The sequence below is a fragment of the Schistocerca americana genome, chromosome 3 (assembly GCF_021461395.2).
Source record: "Schistocerca americana isolate TAMUIC-IGC-003095 chromosome 3, iqSchAmer2.1, whole genome shotgun sequence".
NCBI lineage: Eukaryota > Metazoa > Arthropoda > Insecta > Orthoptera > Acrididae > Schistocerca > Schistocerca americana.
In genome coordinates this window covers 214,094,293-214,119,792 of record NC_060121.1, presented here as the reverse complement: position 1 = coordinate 214,119,792, position 25,500 = coordinate 214,094,293, and the positions used below count along the sequence as shown (strand labels likewise).

Below are 25,500 nucleotides of genomic sequence, written 5' to 3'. Positions count from 1 at the left end.
AGCTGGTGGAGGCTCTGTAATGGTGTCAGGCGTGTGGAGTTGGAGTAATATGGGACCCCTGATACGTATAGATACAACCCTGACAGGTGAGACGTACGTAATCATTCTGTCTGATCAACTGCATCCGTTCATGTCCACTGTGCATTCCGAAGGACTTGGGAAATTCCAACAGGACAATGCGACACCCCACACATCCGGAACTGCTACAGAGTGGCTCCAGGAACACACTTCTGAATTTACACATATCCGCTTGCCACCAACCTCCCCAGACATGAACATTATTGAGCATATCTGGGATTCCTTGCAACTTGCTGTTCAGAAGAGATCGTCACCTCCTCGTCCTCTCACGGATTTACGGACAGCGCTGCAGGAGTCAGCGCTGCAGTTCCCTCCAGCACGACTTCAGACATCAGTCGAGTCCATACTACGTCGTGTTGTGGCGCTTCTGCGTGCTCGCGGGGGCCGTACACGATATTAGGCAAGTGTACCAGTTTCTTTGGCTCTTCAGTATAGTCAGTATATTATATCGTCGGCAACCTACATAGGGAGAAATGCCCATCATAATAAAATAAGAGCAATCCGAGATCGTACAGAAAGACTGAAGTGTTCATTTCCCCCTCGTGCTGTTAGTGTCGAATGTTGTGTGTGCTTGTGCATGTATAATTGAGTGTATGGTGTTCTTTCGGACCACACGGACTACCCTAGCACACCGTCTGTCAGACCCAAATTCTCAAGTTATAGCAGACAGTGCTGATGTAGTGCCCTTGCTCTTTAGCCTCTTGCCTGAAAGAACAGACACGATATATACAGTACAATAAAGGAGATGACCGCCAATGATCCCATCAATGAAGATGCACACTAAGCTCTGACTCCTGCAGGGACTGCCGAGATGCCGCAAGTAATGAGGCTAATGATCAGGGACCCGACATCAGTAATGTGTGGTATAAATTGTAAATTTTGAGTCTGACCGGAAGTGTGCTATGGTAGTCCATGTGGTTGTGGTGACCACTGTGCCCGGATGGCGTAGAGGTTAATGCATCTTCCTAGTAAGCAGGATACTTTGATTCGAATTCCGGTCCAGCAGATATTTTCAACGTGCCCCATTGATATAAATAAATGCCTACTTACAGCCGATGTCTTTCATTCCTTTGTCTTGGTAGAGAAATAGCCTGAAGGTGATTAGAAGAACCTTCTGTCAGGCACTTAAGTGCGAATTGCAGAGGTATCCTCTAGCTGCACATGCAGATGTGGATGATCGGAGATACTCGGTCTTCGTGCCAAGGGCGCCGCTGCGGGGATGTCAAATGGGTCCTCTATTGAAGCGACATTGACCATAAATACCGCTGCCCCGCACTTGTACGGCATTCTCGCTGCTTTCGGAATACATAGTAGAGTGAGTGACCTTGCCTCTGTTTACGTGTTTCAATTTGTAATTTTCATGCTTGCACGCATTTAGGTCGACTTTCACTACGCTCTGGACTTTGCTTCTGGCTAGCCATTAACTTGGTGAAGTTCACCTTCATCGGCGGCAGGAACAGCCTGTTTGTTCCTCTGGTCTCAGCGTAACCGCCAGTGTGTAAGTGGTGATAAACTGTGTTCTATCTACGCCTAGTAGGATAGAAAAACTAAATACATTACTGACCATTAAAATTGCTACACCACGAAGATGACGTGCTACAGACGCGAAATTTAACCGACAGGAAGAAGATGCTGTGCTATGCAAATGATTAGCTTTTCAGAGCATTCACACAAGGTTGGTGCCGGTGGCGACACCTACAATGTGCTGACATGAGGAAAGTTTCTAACCGATTTCTCATACACAAACAGCAGTTAACCGGCGTTGTCTGGTGAAACGTTGTTGTGATGCCTCGTGTAAGGAAGAGTAATGCGTACCATCACGTTTCCGACTTTGATAAAGGTCGGATTGTAGCCTATCGCGATTGCTGTTTATTGTATCGCGACATTGCTGCTCGCGTTGGCCGAGATCCAATGACTGTTTGCAGAATATGGAATCGGTGGGTTCAGGAGGGTAATACGGAACGCCGTGCTGGATCCCAAAGGCCTCGTATCACTAGCAGTCGAGATGATAGGCATCTTATCCGCATGGCTGTAGCGGATCGTGCAGCCAAGTCTCGATCCCTGACTCAACAGACGGGGACGTTTGCAAGACAACAACCATCTGCACGAACAGTTCAACGACGTTTGCAGCAGCATGGATTTTCAATCGGAGACCATGGCTGCGGTTACCCTTAACGCTGCATCACAGACAGGAGCGCCTGCGATGGTGTACTCAACGACCGACCTGGGCACGAATGGCAAAACGTCATTTTTTCAGATGAATCCAGGTTCTGTTTACAGCATCGTGATGGTCGCATCCGTGTTTGGCGACATCGCGGTGGATGCAAATTGGAAGCGTGTATTCGTCATCGCCATACTGGCGTATTACCCGGCGTGATGGTATGGGGTGCCATTGGTTACACGTCTCGGTCACCTGTTGTTCGCATTGACGGCACTTTGAACAGTGGACGTTATATTTCAGATGTGTTACGATCCGTGGCTCTACCCTTCATTCGATCCCTGCGAAACCCTACATTTCAGCAGGATAATTCACGACCGGACGTTACAGGTCCTGTACGGGCCTTTCTGGATACAGAAAATGTTCGACAGCTGCCCTGGCCAGCACTTTCTCAACTGGTTCGTCACAATACGCCAGTCACTACTCTTCATTATCGTGTTGAAGCTGCATGGGCAGCTGTACCTGTACACGCCATCCAAGCTCTGTTTGACTCAATGCCCAGGCGTATTAAGGCTGTTATTACGGCCAGAGGTGGTTGTTCTGGGTACTGATTTCTCAGGATCTATGCACCCAAACTGCGTGAAAATGTAATCACATGTCAGTTCTAGTACAATATATTTGTCCAATGAATACCCGTTTATCATCTGCATTTCTTCTTGGTGTAGCAATTGTAATGGCCAGTAGTGTACATGAAAATAAGCAGCTTTCGCCGCTCCTTCCAAAGAGAATTGGTCCTACTGAAAAAATACAGGGAGTGGGCAAAAATATGGGAATACCACAAACAATGGTATGGGCGTTCCCAATTCGTAGTGTCCTTATGGTTGGTCGCAGGGTGTACGTTGGGGATATCGTTGGTGATTAGTCTCTTTGGTTTGCGGGTTCTTAAGAGGGAGCGATCCCGAAGTTTGTGTGAGAGCCTGGAGAGGGAGCTGATGGACAGACGGTGTTCTCGAGCAACATAGAGAGGGCAGCGCGGGCTGTCGGCGGAACGCCCACGTGTGTTAAAGGGGGCAACTAATGGGGGGAACTGATCTCCCTTACCATCTGCGCCCGTCCTGTCCATCTCTCCCCCACCCTCACCTACCTTGGCTTCACCATTGACCGTCACCTCACCTGTATCCCTCATCTCATCTCCGCTCCATGCAATCCAAAGCCCACAACCGCCTCCAACTCCTCAAACTCCTCTCTGGCCGGACATGGGGATTGCACCCCTCTATCATCCTCCACACCTACAAATCCTTAATCCATCCCATCCTCTGTTATGCCAGTCCCGCCTGGATATCCGCCCCTCCCCCCCCCCCCCAAATCTGTAAGTCCCTCCAGATCCTCAAGCACCATGCACTCTGCCTCGTCTCCCATATACGTCTCCCGTCCCCCACACGGATCCTCTATGACCACATTTCTTTCCCCCATCTGCTCCTATTCCTTGAACTTATCCGCATACTCTACACCTCCCGCCACCTTGATCCCCCTCACTACCTGGTTACTCCTCTCCCAACCCCAACCTCTGCCACACCTTCACTGTTGTGTCCCCCACCTACCCTCCATCTCTACACCCTATTTCTCCTTTCCCAAGGTGGCTTCCGTCAACTCCTCCTCCCGGATGCTGCCCTCTCTCCCTCCATGTATCCCTGCTATCAACTCTGATCCTGACCCCCCCTCCTTTCCTCCATCCTTTCCCCGAGCTCTCTCCCCCCCCCTTCCATCCTGTTTCTCTCCCTGCCTACCCTCTCCCTACCTCCCTCCCCCCTGAGTCCCTTTGTATTCCCCTCCTCTGCCTTCCCCACTCCCTGTTGCGTCTGCCGATCACTCCCACCCCCCTCTTATGGGACCTCGTCCTCCATCGGCTCCTTCCACCCCCTTCCCCCCTTCGTTTTTCCTCTCCTTCCCCCCTTTTTATTTTCCCATCATCTGTCCAGGTTCCCCCCACCTGCCCTCGGCTGTGGTTCAAATGGCTCTGAGCACTATGGGACTTAACATCTGAGGTCATCAGTCCCCTAGAACTTAGAACTACTTAAACCTAACTAAACTTAGGACATCACACACATCCATGCCCGAGGCAGGATTGGAACCTGCGACCGTAGCGGTCGCGCGGTTCCAGACTGAAGCGCCTCGAACCTCTCGGCCTCTAACGGCCGGCGCCCTCGGCTGTGGTATGTCATATTTGCCAACTTTTTAGTGCAGTGTTCAAGTGAATGTTGAGTGTTGTTCGTCTTTCCAAAGTATTCCGAACAGAAATCATGCTGTCGCTGGGTGTGAATTTTATGTCTCTTGCGAACAGAAACCAGGCTGTCCCCGTGTTTTTTAATTGTCTGCCTATTATTTTACCTGTCTGCTTCATGTGTATTTTATTAGCATCATGATCCCTTTGTTTCTATGTTTTAAGTTCTACAATTTTTTCCGTCATGTTACCGTTTAAGTCTCCGATTTTATCGACTGTTTTTATTATTATCTTCCTCTTTTTAAAGCAAATTCTGTAGGCTGAAGAGCGGTATACTAAGCTGCTGCCAGCCCGCCCCCTTCGGGGGGGAATCGAAACTCAAATAAGAAAAAAAAGGGGGGGAGGAACTGACTGTGATGTGTGCAATGTGTCGCGTGTCGGGGGTCGGTGTGAGCTGCTCTTCTGGCCACTACCTATATTGGTGAGCCGCTTGATTTGAAGTTGTTCTACGGTTCTCACATTTAGTGGTTACTGTTAAAGCTCCCATGCGTGCAGTATACTTAGTTTTTCTACACCACGTCGGCGTAGCCGTTATTTGATTTGGCTTGCTTGTGTCCGGGTTTTTAGTCCCTTCCAGCATGCCACTTTCTCGGAACACACGGCTTGTTAGTTAACTGTGGATAAATGTAATTTGGGGATATCTTCCTCTGATATTAGGGGAATTTGGAAGTTATAAAGTGGTTCAGTGTAAACTTAGTACCGTGAATTTTTTTAAAGTCTGAAAGATTTTTTTCTCCTCGTTAATGATGGCTCAGTTTAACCTTAATATTTTACAAACTATGAACATTTATTTAAAGATTTAGTTCTCTCTTGCAAAATTTGCTTATGTTTTGGAGACGTTTTTTAAATTCTCAAAAGAGCGCCTAAGGATAAATTTTTTGCTATTTTAATCCACCAGTTAAAGGTGGTTTGGAGTAATTGAAATTAAAGTTTGGAAAAGGTTTTTATCCACCCTTTAAAGACAGCTCTCTTTGAATTCTGCTCTTTGGTAAGAATTGCTATAAACTACCTTTAACGTTTTCCTTGCGCTCTGATTAGGGGTAATGTCAATTATAAGTCTTGATCACTTGTACATTAGTAGAGTAAAATGTATTAAGTACCTTTTGGTGTGTTTAGATCACTTCAACTTATTTGTGTAACACTGCTGAAGTAATTCTACGCTTAGCCCGGCTCCTACGTCACATAAGAGGACAATTACGCCATCACTTTGTTATATGTTGTTCTTAACCTTGGGGGAGGGGAGGAGGGGGAATTTACTTCTATCTAAGTCCTAAGGAAAGCTATAAAATGTGTGTGCATGTTTATTTTCAGGCATCTGAAATTGCTCAGTTTTATTGCGTTGGAAACTTCTCCTATTTTTACATTTCTAGTCAAATTTTGCTTCAGTTAAAGTTTCTCTGAGCATTTGTTTTGAGTGTGTTCTACTAGTCTACTAGTTCCCGCCGCAACGAGAAACACCTTTGTTCTTATGATGTCCGCCCCAAATCCTGTAACATGTTCGTGACACTCTCCACTGTTTCTCGGTTATACAAAACGTGCTGCCCTTCTTTGAAGATTTGAGCCTGCCTATAAAATCATATTTTCCTTAATTGTTGCAAGTCAAATTTTATTTTAGTCAAAATTGCTCTAAACATTTGCTCTGATTCTCTGCTTCACTATTTAGACTGCTGAGCCTGCCTGTAAAGTCATAGGTTGCTTGTTACAAGTTAAATCTTTTCCTTAATTAAAATCTGTCTAAACTTTGTTCTGATTCTTGGTTGTGCTACTTAGATCGCTGAGCTTGTCTGTAAAACCGCAAGTTTCTTAACTGTTCCGTGCGTGCTACCAGTGTATTATGCCTCGTCAAATAAAAGAAGAAATATTTTTGCTGTATCCTCGACTTGGATTTGTTCCTTCCACTCCAACAGCACGTGTCCTGCTATACTACCATATCAAACTCATTGCCACACCCAGTACCGTGTAGGAAACCCGTTGGCCTTCAAAACAGCTTCCAGTCGTCTGGAAATGCGTAAATAAAAGTCATGTATGGTTTTTAAGGGGATCTCGCCAAATAGTGGCAAATTCGGGTAGCGATGATGGAGGTGTATAACGATTACGTATCATTCTCTCCAAAGCACACCACAAAGGCTTGATAATATTGAGATCTAATAACGGTGGTGACCGGGAAGATGCTCACAATAAATAGTCCTGGGTGATGCGAACTGTGTGGACGGGGGCTCTGCCACCTTGGAACGCAGCACTGCCGTTGGGATGGACCTGATCTGTCAGAACGGTCATACAGTCCTTGACAGCATTGAGACCTTGCAGAATAGCCATTGGGCCCATGTTGTAACATGATATGGCCATCCACATCATTACCGAACGGACGCCATGTTTCACTCTTGGGACCAAAACTCGACCAGAAGTTGGAAACAATGTGAAACGATACTCATACCATCGAATGGAATTCTTCCATTACTCCATAGTCCGCGTTTTATGCATTCGGCACCATGTTTTCCTGTTATAGGGGTCTGCATCACTGATACACTATTGGCCATTAAAATTGCTACACTACGAAGATGACGTGCTACAGACGCCAAATTTGACAGACTGTAAGAACATGCTGTGATATGCAAATGATTAGCTTTTCAGAGCATTCACACAAGGTTGGCGCCGTGGCGACACACACAACGTGCTGACATGAGGAAAGTTCCAACCGATTTCTCGTACACAAACAGCAGTTGACCGGCGTTGCCTGGTGAAACGTTGTTGTGATGCCTCGTGTAAGGAGGAGAAATGCGTACCATCACGTTTCCGACTATAATAAAGGTCGGATTGTAGCCTATCGCGATTGGGGTTTATCGTATCGCGACATTGTTGCTCGCGTTGGTTGAGATCCAATGACTGTTCGCAAAATATGGAATCGGTGGGTTCAGGAGGGTAATACGGAACGTCGTACTGGACCCCAACGGCCTCGTATCACTAGCAGTCGAGATGACAGGCATCTTATCCGTATGGCTGTAACGGATCGTGCAGCCACGTCTCGATCCCTGATTCAACAGATGGGGACGTTTGCAAGACAACAACCATCTGCACGAACAGTTCGACGACGTTTGCAGCAGCATGGACTATCAGCTCGGAGACAATGGCTGCGGTTACCCTTGACGCTGCATCACAGACAGGAGCGCCTGCGATGGTGTAATCAACGACGATCCTGGGTGCACGAATGGCAAAACGTCATTTTTTCGGATGAATCCAGGTTTTGTTCACAGCATCATGATGGTCGCATTCGTGTTTGTGCGGCATCGCGGTGAACGCACATTGGAAGCGTGCATTCGTCATCGCCATACTGGCGTACCACCCGGCGTGATGGTATGGGGTGCCATTGGTTACACGTCTCAGTCACCTCTTGTTCGCACTGACTGCACTTAGAACAGTGGACGTTACATTTCAGATGTGTTACGACCCGTGGCTCTACCCTTCATTCGATCCCTGCGAAACCCTACATTTGAGCAGGAAAATGCACGACCGCATGTTGCAGGTCCTGTACGGGCCTTTCTGGATACAGAAAATGTTCGACTGCTGCCCTGGCCAGCACGTTCTCCAGATCTCTCACCAATTGAAAACGTCTGGTCAATGGTGACCGAGCAACTGGCTCGTCACAATACGCCAGTCACTACTGTTGATGAAGTGTGGTATCATGTTTACGCTGCATGGGCAGCTGTACCTGTACACGCCATCCAAGCTCTGTTTGACTCAATGCCCAGGCGTATCAAGGCTGTTATCACGGCCAGAGGTGGTTGTTCTGGGTACTGATTTCTCAGGATCTATGCGCCCATATTGCGTGAAAATGTAATCCCATGTCAGTTCTAGTATAATATATTTGTCCAATGAATGTCCGTTTACCATCTGCATTTTTTTTTTGGTGTAGCAATTTTGATGGCCAGTAGTGTATGATGTTTTGGTATTTCAGCTCGCTCTGCAATTCCCGGCTTATCGAGCTACCTTTTTGAGCGTTGTTTTGATCAAACAGGCTTCCCTAATGTGTAATTCAGTTCTGCAGTGACTTTTGCAACAGTCATCTTCTTATTTTTCGCCACAGTCCTCTTCAATGACCGTCTGTCGCGATCACTCAAAAGAGACTTTCGTCCGCGTTGTGACTTAGCAGATGGTTCGTCCTGTTTCACTGTATGCAGTATAAATCTTCAGTATGATACCTCTTGAAACACCAAACACGTCGATTATATTGGTTACGGAAGTATCCACCATATGAGCACCAACAAATTGCCCACGTTCGAATTCACTTAGCGCCGACGTCACGTACTCACAACTACACAGAACACTCTTGTCAACACGACTGACACTTCCAACGTATTTAGGACACAGGCGTCGTTCGTTTTCAAATAGAACAGCGCAATCTGCACGCTTGGATAGCATTTGCATTTATGTTCACACTTGCATTTCTCGCGATGTCTTCACGTTTGTCAAATCCATATATGTGCTGATGTTAGTCCATGACATGTAAACAAATTCTTCTCTTGACACTGATTACAACTTACGAACATATTCTATCCAGATCAACTTAGCTCATTATTGTTACTATGGTTCTTCATCGAAGTTTTGCACTGTGAACTTATTCATATGTCTCTACATCTACATGGCTACTTCGCAAAACATACGGAAGTGCCTGGTAGAGGATTCATCGAACCACCATCACATTAATTTTGCCATTCCTCTCTTGAACAGCGCACAGAAAAAACGGACACCTATATCTTTCCATGCGTCCTCTGATTTCCCTAATTTTACGATGATCGTTTCTCTCTAAAATATTTTCCCATTCGAAGAAGAAAATTAGTGATTGAAATTTCGTGAGAAGATCCTGCCGCAACGAGAAACATCTTCTTTTTTATGATGTCCACCCCAAATCCTGTAACATGTCCATGGCATTCTTTCCCCTATTTCTCGATTATACAAAACGTACTGCCCTTCTTTGAAGATTTGATTGATTTATCGTGAACCGAAATTTAACAGATCCCTTTTAGCGCTCATGTGGATAACCTCACACATTTCGTTATTTAGGGCCAATTGCCGGTTTTCGCAGCATTTAGATATCTTATCTAAATAGTTTTGGAATTGATTTTTTTTCTTCCGATAACTAGACGATAAACGACAGCATCATCTGCAGACAACTTAAGTCGGCTGCTTAGATTGTCTCCTAAATCGTTTATATAGATAAGGAGCAACAGAGGGTCATAACAGGACCTTGGGGGACGCCAGACATCACTTTCGTTTTACTCAATGGGTTTGGCGTCAATTACTATGAACTATGATCTCAATGACAGGAAATCACGAATCCAGTCGCATAACTGAAATGATATTCCATAAGCAAGCAATTTGATTGCGAGCCACTTGTGAGGTACGGTGTCAAAAGCCTTCTGGAAATCTAGACATTTGGAATCAGTTGGACGTCTTTTACTGATAGCATTCAACATTTAGTTTGACTCAATGTGTCTTGTTTCAATGTGTCTTGTGTCTCACAAGAACGATGCTTTCTAAATTCGTGTTGGCTATGTCTCAATGAACAGTTCTCTTCGAGATAATTCATAATGTTCAAACACAATATAAGTTCCAAAATCCTGCTACATATCGATGTCAATGATATGGGCCTGTAATTTAGTGGATTACTCCTTCTACCTTTCTTGAATATTGGTGTGACCCGTGCAACTTTCCAGTCTTATGAGTACAGATCTGTCGTCGAGAGAGCGGCTGTAAATGATAATTAAGTGTGGAGCTATTGCATCATACTCTTGAAGGAACCTAATTGGTATACGATCTGGAGAGAAAGACTTGCTTTTACTAAGTGATTTAAGTTGCTTCACTAATCCGAAGATATCTACTTCTAGGTTAATCATGTTGGCAGCTGTTCTTGATTCGAGAATGTTTATTACTTCTTTGGTGCATTAATTTCGGAAGGTTGAGTTTAGTAACTCTGCTTTACCAGCACTGTCATTGATAGTAATTCCATTGCCATCGCGCAGAGAAGGCTTTAATTGTGTCTTGCCACTAGTATACTTTTACATATGACCAGAATCTCTTTGACTTTTCTGCCAGGTTTCGAGACAAAGATCCGTTGTGGAAAGTATTATAAGCATCTCACATTGAAGTCGACTTTCTGTATGAGAGTTACTTTCACGACAGATCATGTCTGTTTTTTTATTGTAGCCCAATAACTTGATGATCCAGTTAGTTCGCCTGTATGACTAAATGACACCAATTTCTCTAAATTAGTCACGTAAGACAGTGTAAATAAATGAATGACGTATGCTGTAATACTGTCACTATTAATGACTTCTTCTATATTTGTTTGCCATAGACATTTTATAACTTCCTGAGAGATTAAATATTCATGCAGGTCTCACGAAATGACTAAAATGGAGAAGCGTATCTTTTCCTATGGAGATTTATTCCAATCAGGTGCGCAGGAGAATTGTTGCGAATCGAAAGTGAGAAGAAGGTGGTAATTCCAGAATATAGCTTTGACTTGGACCGTGCGGTGTGTTCAAATGAAATAGACGGAAAAATGAAAAGATGTGGATTCCAGTTGCTATCTGTTACAAAATTTTAACGTGACAGAAAATTACATTACAGCGTACTCTCGTCTGCTTAGAGGGAGATTCAGTCTATAATGTGTGAGCACTGTTTTATTTTTCTTGTTAATCGTTTTTTGATATATGAGTTGTCATGGCAATTGACTGTGAAGGCTTTCTTATACATTTTTCGTTTTTAATATCGTATTTCATTTTTAATATCATATTTCAAAGTTGTTCATCATATCGCTTTGATGACGATAGTCAGTTGTCGTCTGATTATGCCCTAGCAAGCTGAGCCCAGTAAATAATGAAACTAAATATAGTAAAAAAAATCAGTCTCTATTACTCGTTCTTAAACTGCTGCAGAATATTCCGTGACTTGGTGCGTGAAACATGTCTTACAGCTGCGTTCCTTGTAATTGCAGCGGTGACTAAGTGTTTGTGTAAATTATTCTGCCGCTCTCTAAAAAATGTTGACAAATTTTAAAAAACCTACTGGACTGTCATACACATAACAACAGTTATAGTGCAACTCTAGTTCTGTGGCGCGTTGTGTACACATTTTTTTGTTCTGAAATGTATGCGGTAAAAGAATTCTGTTGTTAGTGAAAATTTGCATGGCTAAACAATTTAGTTCAACTGGTCTGATATTCTGCTGCTTGTTGTATTATTAACACGTTCGTTCTTCATTATAACACGACGAATGCAGTCGTTAATACTAAGTGTTGAATGTTGAATCAGTTCGTTGTGTGTGTAGTCTGTGCTGGACCTACGTTGTGGTATGACATACTTTTATAAAAATATTGTTGCTTATTATATCTGAATACTGCGAGGTCGTTAGCCGAATTAACATGAAACAACACACAGCAAACTTACAATCGTAGGGGAAACTGACGCAACTCACCACAGACAACAAACAAATCTATAATCACAAAACGTGAGTGTAATGCTCTCGTTACGCTGTCTGAGTAATAACTGATTGCTGAGCTTGAGTACTGTGTACAAAGATTACACTGTCACAGTGAGAACGACAGATTTAGGTGTTCAACAAATTATATTTTATTAGCGAGTCGCCATACCGTGAATAAGCTGTAAAACAAACATCTCGAAATTCAAACGTCTGATTGCAACAGATTATTATGTATTTGCTATGTCTTGCACAAATTCGTAAAAAAAATTGACAGAAACCGAAGTTCTCTAAAATCTCTATTGAATTGACACAAAATGACGCTAACACTGTGGGGAGGTACCAAATTATATGGAAGACAGCAAGGAGAAAATGGAACAAGATATCCTTATCTGGGCAGCTCCTGAATCCAAAGTTAATGAGACAAAATTACGAATTGCAATAAAATAGACATCTAAAGTTGCTTGCCATAACGACTAGGTAGTGAGCTGCTCAGAACAGGGACCACACTACTGCGGAACGCAACACTCATATTTCCCCAAGACAGCAAAGCATGTGCCCGTCAGCACCAGGCGGCAGACGGGAAACCCAATAGACGACATCCAGGAGATGAAATGCCACGAATTTTTCTTCTCTACATTCAACTCTACTTTTCAAGGAACTCTCCATGGACGTGAAGATTCAATGCTGTTGCCAAAGTGTTGCATGAGAATGTCGCTTAATTCATGAAGGAAAAAAAAAACGGGAACGCAGCATAAACTTCATACTCCATCATACAAAATGTACTTCAACAAACATGAGGTTGGTTACAGGCCTAGAGCAGTGTCTCCTCGATTGGTCGGCTTCTTTGCATCAAGCATGGTGGTGGGCTGACACATTTCTTATATGTAAACTGAAGGTGGAGAGAGGAATAAAGGAAAGGAGAGGGGAGAGATCACTGCTGTCAGCTGCATCGGGACATTACGCAGAATCGGAGACGACGAGAGAAAATGAGTACCGGATAGGGATTCGAACCTGGGATCTCCCGCTTACTAGGCAGGTGCGGTTAACCATTGCGCCATCCAGGACACAGTGTTATCGCAATTGCACGGGCTATCTCGGCTCATGTCACGGCCGATGCACACTCCCATCGAACTCCACTTATCCACAGTCCCTGTCCCTCTCCTCCATATTCGCTCTTCTGAGATTCCCACAGGAAGTCGGACGTATGTGTGCATCCGCACTGAAGAAGGTGGATTCATTGCCCAGCTAGGACTATCATATTATATATGACTGTGTGGTGTCTGTTCTTTCGGACACATCCGAATGCACAAACACGTCCGACGTCCTGTGGGAATCTCGGATGAGCGAATATTGAAGAAATAGACAGGGACTGCGCATAGGTGCCGCTCGGTGGGAGTGTGAATCGGCCGTGAGGTGAGCCGAAATAGTACGCGCAGTTGCGATTACACTGTGTCCCGGATGGCGCAGTGGTTACTCCACCTGACTAGTAAGCGGGAGATCCCAGGTTCGAATCCCCATCCGGTACTCATTTTCACTCGTCGCCGCCGATTCTGCGTAATGCCCCGATCAGCTGACAGCAGTGATTCCTTTCCTTTCCTTTCCTTCCCTTTCCTTTCTTCCCCTCTCCACCCTTCTCCTTCGTCAGGACCCTTCAGCATCACGTGTGGCTTGTTTTGCCCGTCTTCTTTCTTCCCAATACCTTCTCATTCTCTCGCTTCTTCTGTTAAGACAACTTTGATTTTGGTGTCCGGCCACCTGTGACCATCAACCAACCCTTTATAATTCTCCCTTCCTGTACTATTGCTTGCAGATTCCTTTCTTTTATTCCTACAGCCTTCCAGTCATCTTTGACTTCCTTCACCCAGTTGTTTCCCGTATGACATGTTGCATTCCATATCTTCTTAGTCAACCTTTCCTCGTCCATCAGCCGGCCGGAAAGCTGTCCGGTTCTAGGCGCTACAGTCTGGAGCCGAGCGACCGTTCCGGTCGCAGGTTCGAATACTGCCTCGAGCATGGATGTGTGTGATGTCCTTAAACTAGTTAGGTTTAAGTAGTTCTAAGTTCTAGGCGACTGTTGACCTCAGAAGTTAAGTCGCATAGTGCTCAGAGCCATTTGAACCATTTTTGAACCTCGTCCATACTCGTGATGTGCCCAACAAATCGTAACCTCCTCTTCCGTATCTCGCTCGCTATGGGCTCAATATTTTAGTACAGTTCCTGTCGTGTTCTGTTTACCCAGATATCCCCGTGTTCTTTGGTGCCCCATATGTCTTTCAATATACAACACATTTACTTGTCTAAACAAAAATTTTTTGAAGTGAATCAACGAACTGTCACACACTGACTGGGCGGCATTCTGGCGCCTGGTCCTTTGATGTTCATGCAGAAAAGGCAAAAATGTCTTGATCCGTTATTCTGTAGGGAAGGTAGTGGTGCCTCGGCGTCCTCTGCCCTCATCAAGGACAGATGCTGGTTCTGCCCGCAAAAGCACGAAGCAGGCCACAGCCCCACTTGTGCGAAAACTCCCCATCTCCCTGTGGAATCTCGACTCTCCTAATAAGATTCACTGATTGCCTTCTGCCTACAAAGAGGAACCTGACACCACACCTTCCTAATGCGAAAAACGACAAGTCCCAAGCTCACGTGTGCAGAATTCTCAATGAAACAACCACAAAACTGTGGCAGAAAAATGTAACGATATCGCTTAATGCCATGTGACAATAATGCCACATTAGATTTAAATGAAATGCGTCAGTTGCCAGTGAAGTAGTAATCTTGTGGAGAGAACGGATTTAGATTTAGTTGTGAATTATTCTCAAATGTCTATGGTATTATAAAACATTTTTCCAGTCAGAAAGAGTTTAATATGAGGGCTGTCCAGAAAGTAAGTTATGATTGATCGCGAAATGAAAATCACAGTGAAAATCAGGAATGTCTCATTTGTAACAGTTAGCTACACCTTTCAGCTACTTTTCTACGTAGTCGCCGTTCTGACTCAGACATTCGTCGTAGCGTTGTACCAACTTTCCAATACCCTCATCATAGAAGTCAGCCGCCAGTGCTTTCCGCCAATTCTCTACGCTGGCCTAAAGCTCGTTGTCTGTGCCAAAATGTTGTCTTCATAGCCAGCGGTTCGTTTGAGCAGAGATGAAACTCAGTGGGAGACAATTACGAGCTGTATTGTGGGTAACCAAACATTTCCAATTGAAACGATGCAGGAACATCTTCATTGCCCCTGCAGAATGATGCTGAGAATTGTCTTGAAGAAGAAACCGCACGACAGTTATGTAATGTTGGTTGCATAGCTTCAGGGGAAAATTCTCACCAGGCCCTCGTACTTGGCGGGAGACGCTATTTTCTATAACATCTTTACGCGCTCACTAGCAGCTCAGGAATGAAAAGAGTGACATAATTCTACCTAGAGTCATACTAGAGACACTGCCCAACACATCTTTGCAAAGCTTTATCGGATTTTCATAGTCGTTTCCATTTCACGACCGATCGTAACTTACTTTCTGGACAGCCCTCGTAACAACACTAAAACATAGCTGCATAAATAATTCAGGAGAATGGTATACGCATAGGCAGCATAACGTTCCACAAAACCAAAGTCAGCAGTTCGTTGTACTTAAGTTCTTTTTTTTTAAATATAAAGTTCATGGTCATACAAACACTTTCAGTTCATTACAAATATTGTAACGTTTATACGTACTACCTCTAGCTGAAATTAACGGAATCTATCTTTACTAATACTCTAGATCATGTTAATGTAAGAACACAAATCTGCAGTTCATTTGAAGTTTTGTTCCTGTTTTTAACATTAAAGTTTAACGTCATAAAAACAGCTGAAGTTCATTGCAAATATTATAACTCTGTATTATTTTATTCCTGGGCATTAAATAAGACACCGAATCAGTTGAAGTTTGTTCTTGTAGTAATTTATTTATTTATTCATGTATTTTATTCTGGGGTTTCATGTTAACGCCAGTTTTGACTAAAATATTTGCCCATACATCGACTGTAATATATGCAAACAAAAACACATAATGTCTCTGAGCAAAGTAGGCCTATGTCACATCCTTGTGTGAAGATTTTTGTAACAAGTAACAGTTGTATGGCATATGCCGGATACTGGCAAAGTTCAGTTATCAGAATGTATACGCAAATACAAACTCTGTAAAAGTGAGTGATGTGGCACTAGCTGGGCATCACAATGGAAGCAGACAGATGGACAATAACAAAAGTCGCTCCATACTGTCGCAGTAAGTACAAAACTAAATTTTGGATCGAAATCGGCAGATAAACAATATTCATGGCGATGCATTAAAGCATGTTCCATCTTCTTGTCACAGAGCCAGCGCCCAGCATTATGCTTGAAATAGCTTTGTAACTTCCTGTACACCATCTGAAGATGAGCCTGAAAAGATTCGAAAACCGGATCGTGCAATGAATAAATAACTATTTTTAAAAAAGTGACTGGTTACAGTTTTTTGTACTTACAATGAATAAACAGTCACGGACCCTTAAACGTTCGTAAAGGATGAGCTTAATCTACAGAACATGTTTTCCGAAACTACTTCCAACTATGAGGAGCAATCAACTGAAAACCGAACACCCGCCCCAACGAAACCATGGAATGGTTCCATTCAAAAGTAATCACCACTCGTGTGAAGACATTTATCCCACTGGGAGACGAGAAGATCAATTACTGTTTCGTAGAACGCGGTCGGCCGCTTATGAATCCACAACCGCACCCACTCTTGCGCATCCTCGTCCGACGGAAACTGACGTCAACGCATGTTTTTCTTCAGGTTGCCAAAGTGTGAAAATCATAGAGTGAAATATCCTGGCTGTACAGGGGATGTTTCCCAACCAAACTGCTGAAACGTAGCCTTCTTCCGTTTCGAAGTGTGGAGGCAAGCGTTATCGTGCAAGAGGATGATTCCATCCAATAGCATTGCGACAGCCCGAGGGTAAATCGCAAAGCCAACAGTGGGAACAACCACCATCTTCCCCGCCAGAGACATCCCAAGGTCTTCACAAGAGTTCCGGTAAGGTCGTTATGAGTTCCTCCTCCGATTGCATGGACCCTCTGCTCGTCTAGTTCCTCGAGCGTGGAACCCCAGTCAGTGTACAGCTCTATGAAGAGACTTTGCAGACACTGCCACGCGTCATTAAGCCAAAGCACCCAGGAATGCTATCGGACAGAATCATCCAAATGGGGAATCAGCGATTATAAAGCGGTTAGTGCATCGATGATTTCAGCCGTAAATAGAGATATTAAGAAAGGTAGGAAGATTTTTCTGTTTAGCAAAAGTGACAAAAAGCAGATTTCAGAGTACCTGATGGCTCAACACAAGAGTTTTGTGTTGAGGATCAGTGGACAAAGTTCAAAACCATCGTACAATATGCGTTAGATGAGTATGTGCCAATCAAGATCGTAAGAGATGGAAAAGAGCCACCATGGTACAACAACAGAGTTAGAAAACTGCTGCTGAAGCAAAGGGAACTTCACAGCAAACATGAACATAGCCAAAGCCTTGTAGACAAACAAAAATTACGCGACGCGAAATGTAGTGTGAGGAGGGCTATGCGAGATGCGTTCAATGTATTCGAAAGTAAAGTTCTGTGTACTGACTTGGCCGGAAACTCCTAAAAAATTTTGGTCTTATGTCAAAGCGGTAGGTGGATCAAAACAAAATGTCCAGACACTCTGTGACCAAAATGGTACTGAAACAGAGGATGACAGACTAAAGGCCGAAATACTAAATGTCTTTTTCCAAAACTGTTTCACAGAGGAAGACTGCACTGTAGTTCCTTCTCTAGATTGTCGCACAGATGACAAAATAGTAGATATCGAAATAGACGACAGAGGGATAGAGAAACAATTAAAATCGCTCAAAAGATGAAAGGCCGCTGGACCTGATGGGATACCAGTTCGATTTTACACAGAGTACGCGAAGGAACTTGCCCCCCTTCTTGCAGCGGTGTACCGTAGGTCTCTAGAAGAGCGTAGCGTTCCAAAGGATTGGAAAAGGGCACAGGTCATCCCCGTTCTCAAGAAGGGACGTCGAACAGATGTGCAGAACTATAGACCTATTTCTCTAACGTCGATCAGTTGTAGAATTTTGGAACACGTATTATGTTCGAGTATAATGACTTTACTGGAGACGAGAAATCTACTCTGCAGGAATCAGCATGGGTTTCGAAAAAGACGATCGTGTGAAACCCAGCTCGCGCTATTCGTCCACGAGACTCAGAGGGCCTTAGACACGGGTTCCCAGGTAGATGCCGTGTTTCTTGACTTCCGCAAGGCGTTCGATACAGTTCCCCACAGTCGTTTAATGAACAAAGTAAGAGCATATAGACTATCAGACCAATTGTGTGATTGGATTGATGAGTTCCTAGATAACACAATGCAACATGTCATTCTCAATGGAGGGAAGTCTTCCCGAAGTAAGAGTGATTTCAGGTGTGCCGCAGGGGAGTGTCGTAGGATCGTTGCTATTCACAATATACATAAATGACCTTGTGGATGACATCGGAAGTTCACTGAGGTTTTTTGCGGATGATGCTGTGGTGTATCGAGAGGTTGTAACAATGGAAAATTGTACTGAAATGCAGGAGGATCTGCAGCGAATTGACGCATGGTGCAGGGAATGGCAATTGAGTCTCAATGTAGTAGATAAGTGTAATGTGCTGCGAATACATAGAAAGATAGATCCCTTATCATTTAGCTACAAAATAGCAGGTCAGCAACTGGAAGCAGTTAGTTCCATAAATTATCTGGGAGTACGCATTAGGAGTGATTTAAAATGGAATGATCATATAAAGTTAATCGTCGGTAAAGCAGATGCTAGACTGAGATTCACCGGAAGAATCCTAAGGAAATGCAATCCGAAAACAAAGGAAGTAGATTACAGTACGCTTGTTCGCCCACTGCTTGAATACTGCTCAGCAGTGTGGGATCCGTACGAGATAGGGTTGACAGAAGAGATAGAGAAGATCCAACGGAGAGCAGCGCGAACTCCAGTGGAAGTCTCTGCAGGAGAGACGCTCAGTAGCTCGGTAGGGGCTTTTGTTGAAGTTTCGAGAACATACCTTCACCGAAGAGTCAAGCAGTATATTGCTCCCTGATACGTATATCTCGCGAAGAGACCATGAGGATAAAATCAGAGAGATTAGAGCCCACACAGAAGCATACCGACAGTCCTTCCTTCCACGAACAATACGAGACTGGAATAGAAGGGAGAACCGATAGAGGTACTCAAGGTACCCTCCGCCGCACACCGTCAGGTGGCTTGCGGAGTATAGATGTAGATGTACAATCCACGATAATATCCGCTCCCACACGTCCGATCGGACTAAGGCTAGGCTTCACCGATTTCATTGGGAAACTCGGCAACATCCTCCACACAGCCCGAATCTTCCACCGTGTGATTTTCATTTCTTTGGCGAAGTGAAGTTAGACGTGAGTGGACGTCGGTTTCAGTCCGACAAGGTGGTGCAAGAGTGAGTGTGGTTGTGGATCCGTCAGCGGCCCTCTGTGTTCTATGAAACAAGAATTGATCGTCTTCTCTCCAAATGGGATAAACGCCTTAACGCATGTGGTGGTTACTTTTGAATGGAACCATTTCATGGTTTCGCTGGGGTGGGTGTTCGGTTTTAATTCGACTGGCCCTTACACCTAATGGCTCCACGCTCTACTATGAGGCGTATCTTTTTGACCGAGCAATTCCACGCTCACTAATCCGCAACACTCGTCAAAAATGACTTCAGAAATATGGGGTTGTTATAATTAAACTTTTGCTGTTTGAGAGGACCTCCATGCGAAACGAGTGATCGTAAGGCAATGGAACTTTGTGGAAACATTTGGAAGGAAATGTGGAAGAGAAATAACGAATAGACCGTTGAAAGAAACGCATTTTAATTTCTACATGAGAGAGTAATAGCTGACTGTCTTAAACTGTAATGCACACCTATGCTTGTGCTTCAACCCTACGGCGCCTAACGGCAAGTCATGACACTGACACTACTAACAGCGCAAATCCTGCAGCGCACAATGTGAACATCATTTTCTGAAAGTTGCGTCCATACGGTAAATAGTTTTCCGTCTACTCTGCCTGACACAGCGAAAGTTTGGTTATAACCACCCTGTAAACCAAGAAAAACACCACCTCCGCCCCAGAAGGCACACAGCTTCTGATGAGTCTGTAATTGAGATAGCCAAGATAGATATACATCGACAAAAAAGTAACGCATTACTAAGTTTGTTTACGTTATGTATACTTGGTAATTGAGATCTATACACTGAAGACCCAAAGAAATTGGTACACTTGCCTAATATCATGTAGGGCCCCCGCGAGCACGCAGAAGTGCCGCAACACGACGTGGCATGGGCTCGACTAATGTCTTAAGTAGTGCTGGAGGGAAATGGCACCATGAATCCTGCAGGACTGTCCATTGCAGGGCTGTACATAAATCTGTAAGAGGACCAGGGAGTGGAGATTTTTTCTGAGCAGCACGTTGCAAGACATACCAGATATACTCAATAATGTTCATATCTAGGGAGTTTGGTGGCCAGCGAAAGTGTTTCAACTCAGATGAGGATTTCTGGAGCCACTCTGTAGCAATTCTGCACATGTGGGGTGTCGAATTGTTCTGCTGGAATTGGCTAAGTCCGTCGAATTGCACAATGGACATGAACGGATGCAGGTGATCAGACAGGGTGCTTATGTACGTGTCATCTGTCGGAGTCGTATCAGGGGTCCCATATCACTCCAACTGCACACGCCCCAACCATTACAGAGCCTCCACCAGCTTGCTGACATGCAGGGTCCATTGGTTGAAATGGCTCTGAGCACTATGGGACTTAACATCTGAGGTCATCTGTCCCCTAGAAGTTAGAACTACTTAAACCTAACTGACCTAAGGACATCACACACATCCATGCCCGAGGCAGGATTCGAACCTGCGACCGTAGCACTCACGCGGTTCCCGACTGAAGTGCCTAGAACCGCACGGCCACCGTGGCCGGCTAGGGTCCATTGATTCATGAGGTTGTCTCCATAGCCGTACACGTCCATCCGCTCGATACAATTTGAAACCAGACTCGTCCGACCAAGCAACATGTTTCCAGTCGTCAAGACTCCAATGTCGGTGTTGACGGCCCCAGGCGAGGCGTGAAACATTGTGTCATGCAGTCATCAAGGGTATACGATTGGGCCTTCGAACCATATCGATGATGTTTCGTTGAATGGTTCACACATTGACACTTGTTGATGGTCCAGTATTGAAATCTTCAGCAATTTGCGGAATAGTTGCATTTCTGTCACGTTGAACGATTCTCTTCAGTCGTCGTGGGTTCCGTTCTTGCAGAATCTCTTTCCAGCCGCAGCGATGTCGGAGATTTGATGTTTTAGCCGATTCCTGATGTTCACGTCACACTCGTGAAATGATCGTACGAGAAAATCTTCACTTCATCGCTACCTCGGAGATGCTGTGTCCCATCGTTCGTGCGCCGAGTACAACACCACGTTCAAACTTGCTTAAACCTTGATAACCTGCCATTGTAGCAGCAGTAATCGATATAACAACAGCGCCAGACACTGGTTGTGTTATATAGGCTTTGCTGAACGCAGCCCCGTCTTTTGTCTGTTTACATATTTCTGTATTTGAATACGCATGCCTATACCAATTTCTTTGGCAGTTCAATGTATAATTTTGGTTATTGTGAGTTATTTGGTAGTGCTCAGTCATTTACGGAGATTAATGATCTTAATAGGAAAAAATGATCTTGAGTGCTGATACAATGTTCTAAGTCACTGAGAAGTAATAATCCTTAGTAGCTTTGTGAGGCGACGATGTCACTGCAATCTTCTGCACTAAGGTTAATGCAAGTATGAAGATGCACTGAATCTGGGGCAAAGCTCTGATTGCGGTTGCTTAAAAGCACGCACCGGCCAATGAGAGACACAGGCAGTGCGGTGATGGGAATTCAGCGTCCAGTGGTGGGGTGTATGATGGCGCCATCAATCGGAGAAAGCGAGCGACGGGAGAGCTATCTCGCCCGGCGGCACGCTGGCGGGATGTTTACATGTACCGCCTTCCACAAATCTATGAGCGGCGCGCCTTGTGCGATGACAGAGACGCCGTCGATGCCGTAACTTCTACATCCTACGAGGGCTGCCAGTTGACTCCTGGATTTCCCCAATGCCAACTCGACGCCACGAAATTATTTAATGTAATTCTAAGCCAATCAGGACGGGGAGTAGAATCTAGGTCATTCCCTGCTACTGCATACAGCGCTTCTGTAAGGTCTTGCCTTCTGGAAGAAATGTAAGAACTATGTTGGTAATGCCAGCCGCGGAGAGGAAGTATTCTCTTTGTAAGCCAGCCACATGAGCTCCGGTCACAACCCGTTCAGGACGAGTACAGGAAGACCAGCCGATGAGATCGAAGCTGAAGAGAGACCCTATAACAGAAATTTGGTGAAAAATAACTAAATGAAAGTAAGGAGTGGAAGGCGATGTGCACAGCATATTATTAGGCATTTTTTATCATCTAAACTGAGCGCTTCAAGGCATAGCCCCAGTGTCTACTAGATGCTGCCGAAAATTGGTATGCAGACTTCTGCTCCCACACATTACACCATCCGGCACTGATTATCACCGTTTTGATTACACTGAGATACCACGGAGGCTATGAAATAATAAAAATCCGAACACTGTTCTATTTTTGCGCCCTGTATCTTCACTGTTTGTCTGGAATTGTTTTTGCTCGCCTGATGTTTTCTATCGATGCCTCGTGGAAGCCGCTTGTTCGTGTTGATGTTGTTGTAGTTGTGCCCTCCTGTAATGATTTGTGGTTGCTGGCTGGATGAGGAGAGGGTGATAAGATAGGTGGGTGGCGGTTTCCTCTCACCGCAACACAAAATGCACACGTGGTTAAAATACAGTTTATTAAAGGAACCAGTTGAGTATTTAACTTTAGTGACAATTCTTGAATCTTCTCCGTGTGCATTTCTCAAATAAATATAATGACTAACGTTGCCCCACAGGTTCGAGGGGAGGATATCACTGTGGAAGACTGGAGCACAGTGCGACGTATTGAGGTGCAATGCTAACTGAGTCCCGATGCGACGTACTGAGGTAGTGAGCTTGACAGACAGCGAGAGGCACAGCTCGGCCGTCGTTGTCGTCGTCGGCGGCGGCCTGTATGCACGCTGCCGAGGGGGGCGTTATCGGCGCGTAGCCTGGGGGCGTGTCTTAGTCTTCTCGACTTGTTATAGGCGCGCTCGGTTCAGCGTCTGCTATGCATTGTTTCCTAGTGCCGACCGCTGTGCTGGTGAATGTCCCCATTCAAAAAAATGGTTCAAATGGCTCTGACAAGGGAACCTCCCCATCGCACCCCCCTCAGATTTAGTTATAAGTTGGCACAGTGGATAGGCCTTGAAAAACTGAACACAGTCAATCGAGAAAACAGGAAGAAGTTGTGTGGAACTATGAAAAAAAATAGGCAAAATATACAAACTGAGTAGTCCATGCGCAAGATAGGCAACATCAAGGATTGCGACAGCTTAGGAGCGTCGTGGTCTCGTGGTTAGCGTGAGCAGCTGCGGAGTGAGAGGTGCTTGGTTCAAGTCTTCCCTCGAGTGAAAAGTTTAATTTTTTATTTTCAGATAATTATCAAAGGTCAGGCACTACACAAAATCAACTTCGCTCTCCAAAATTCCAGGACATGTTCAGATTTGCTTGGACATATGCAGGATTTGACGGTCTACACGCGGAAAAAATTGAAAACGTTAAAAACATATGTTTTGACAGAGCACAAGGAAAACTGTGCGACTGTGAAACTGTTGCATTCATTTGTTGCAGTTTATGTGACAAACTCTTATGTTTTCATCACTTTTTTGGGAGTGATTATCACATCCACAAGAAAACTTAAATCGGGCAAGGTAGAAGAATCTTTTTACCCATTTGCCAAGTGTACAAGTTAGGTGGGTCGACAACATTTTCCTGTCATGTGACTCACATGCCGTCACCAGTCACGTATAGAATATATCAGACGTGTTTTCCTGTGGAGAAATCGGTTGACCTATGACCTTGCGATCAATTGTTTTCGGTTCCCATTGGAGAGGCACGTCCTTTCGTCTACTAATCGCACGGTTTTGCGGTGCGCTCGCAAAACATACACTAAACTTATTACAGTGAACAGAGACGTCAATGAACGAACGGACAGATCATAACTTTGCGAAATTAAAGAATGAAATTATTTCACTCGAGGGAAGACTTGAACTAAGGACCTCTCACTCCGCAGCTGCTCACGCTAACCACGGGACCTCGGCGCTCCTGAACTCACCATATCCTTAATGTTGCCTTTCTTGCATATGGACTACTCAGTTTGTATATTTTGCTTATTTTTTTCATAGTTTCACACAACTTCTTCCTGTTTTCTCGATTGATCTGTGTTCAGTTTTTCAAGGCCTATCCACTGTGCCATCTTATAACTAAATCTGAGGGGGGTGTGATGGGAAGGTTCTCTGTTCCTGTCATGTGACGCACATGCCGTCACCAGTCTCGTATAGAATATATCAGACATGTTTTCCTGTGGAGGAATCGGTTGACCTATGACCTTGCGACCAAATGTTTTCGGTTCCCAATGGAGAGCCACGTCCTTTCGTCTACTCATCGCACGGTTTTGCGGTGCGGTCGCGAAACACAGACACTAAACTTATTACAGTGAACAGAGACGTCAATGAACGAACGGACAGATCATAACTTTGCGAAAATAAAGAATGAAATTATTTCACTCGAGGGAAGACTTGAACCAAGGACCTCTCACTCCGCAGCTGCTCACGCCAACCACGGGACCACGTCGCTCCTGAGCTCACCATACCCTTAATTTTGCCTATCTTGAATATGGACTACTCAGTTTGTATATTTTGCTTATTTTTTTCGTAGTTCCACACAACTTCTTCCTGTTTTCTCGATTGATCTGTGTCCAATTTTTCAAGGCCTATCCACTGTGCCAGCTTATAACTAAATCTGAGGGGGGGTGTGATGGGAAGGTTCTCTTGTTAGTTCAGCGTCTGCTATGCATTGTTTGCTAGTCCGACCGCTGTGCTGGTGAATGTCCCCATTCGATTCTTCTTCTCAACAGGCCGCGATTGCGTTGCTCATATATTGAATGGTGCACGGACGAACAGTGATACAAATTAAAATCCAAATTATGCCTCAGCCGAAATAAAGGAACGGACAATGACGTAGCATGCCACGAATGCCTCTCCAAAATTTATTCAAACTTTGACGTGAATCGCCTGCAGACGCAAAGAGCCAGTAAAAGGAAATTTTGAAAACTGGAATATTTCCTGAACGCCGTGAATAACAATATCATCGTACGCAATATGCTTTAACATTTAGTTTTTGTATCTTCCGGTAATATCACACGAAACATTTCAGTGTCACTCAGCGTCCTACCTCTTTACGTCTTTCAGTCCCGAACG

The 25,500-nt window shown here is 44.6% G+C and overlaps 1 protein-coding gene across 1 annotated transcript in view; it reads left to right on the top strand.

Moving 5' to 3' along the window:
- The window catches only part of LOC124606710 (sphingosine kinase 1), a 466,249-nt gene that overhangs the window by 306,512 nt on the left and 134,237 nt on the right, over positions 1 to 25,500 (top strand). The gene's annotated exons all lie outside the window — the stretch shown is intronic.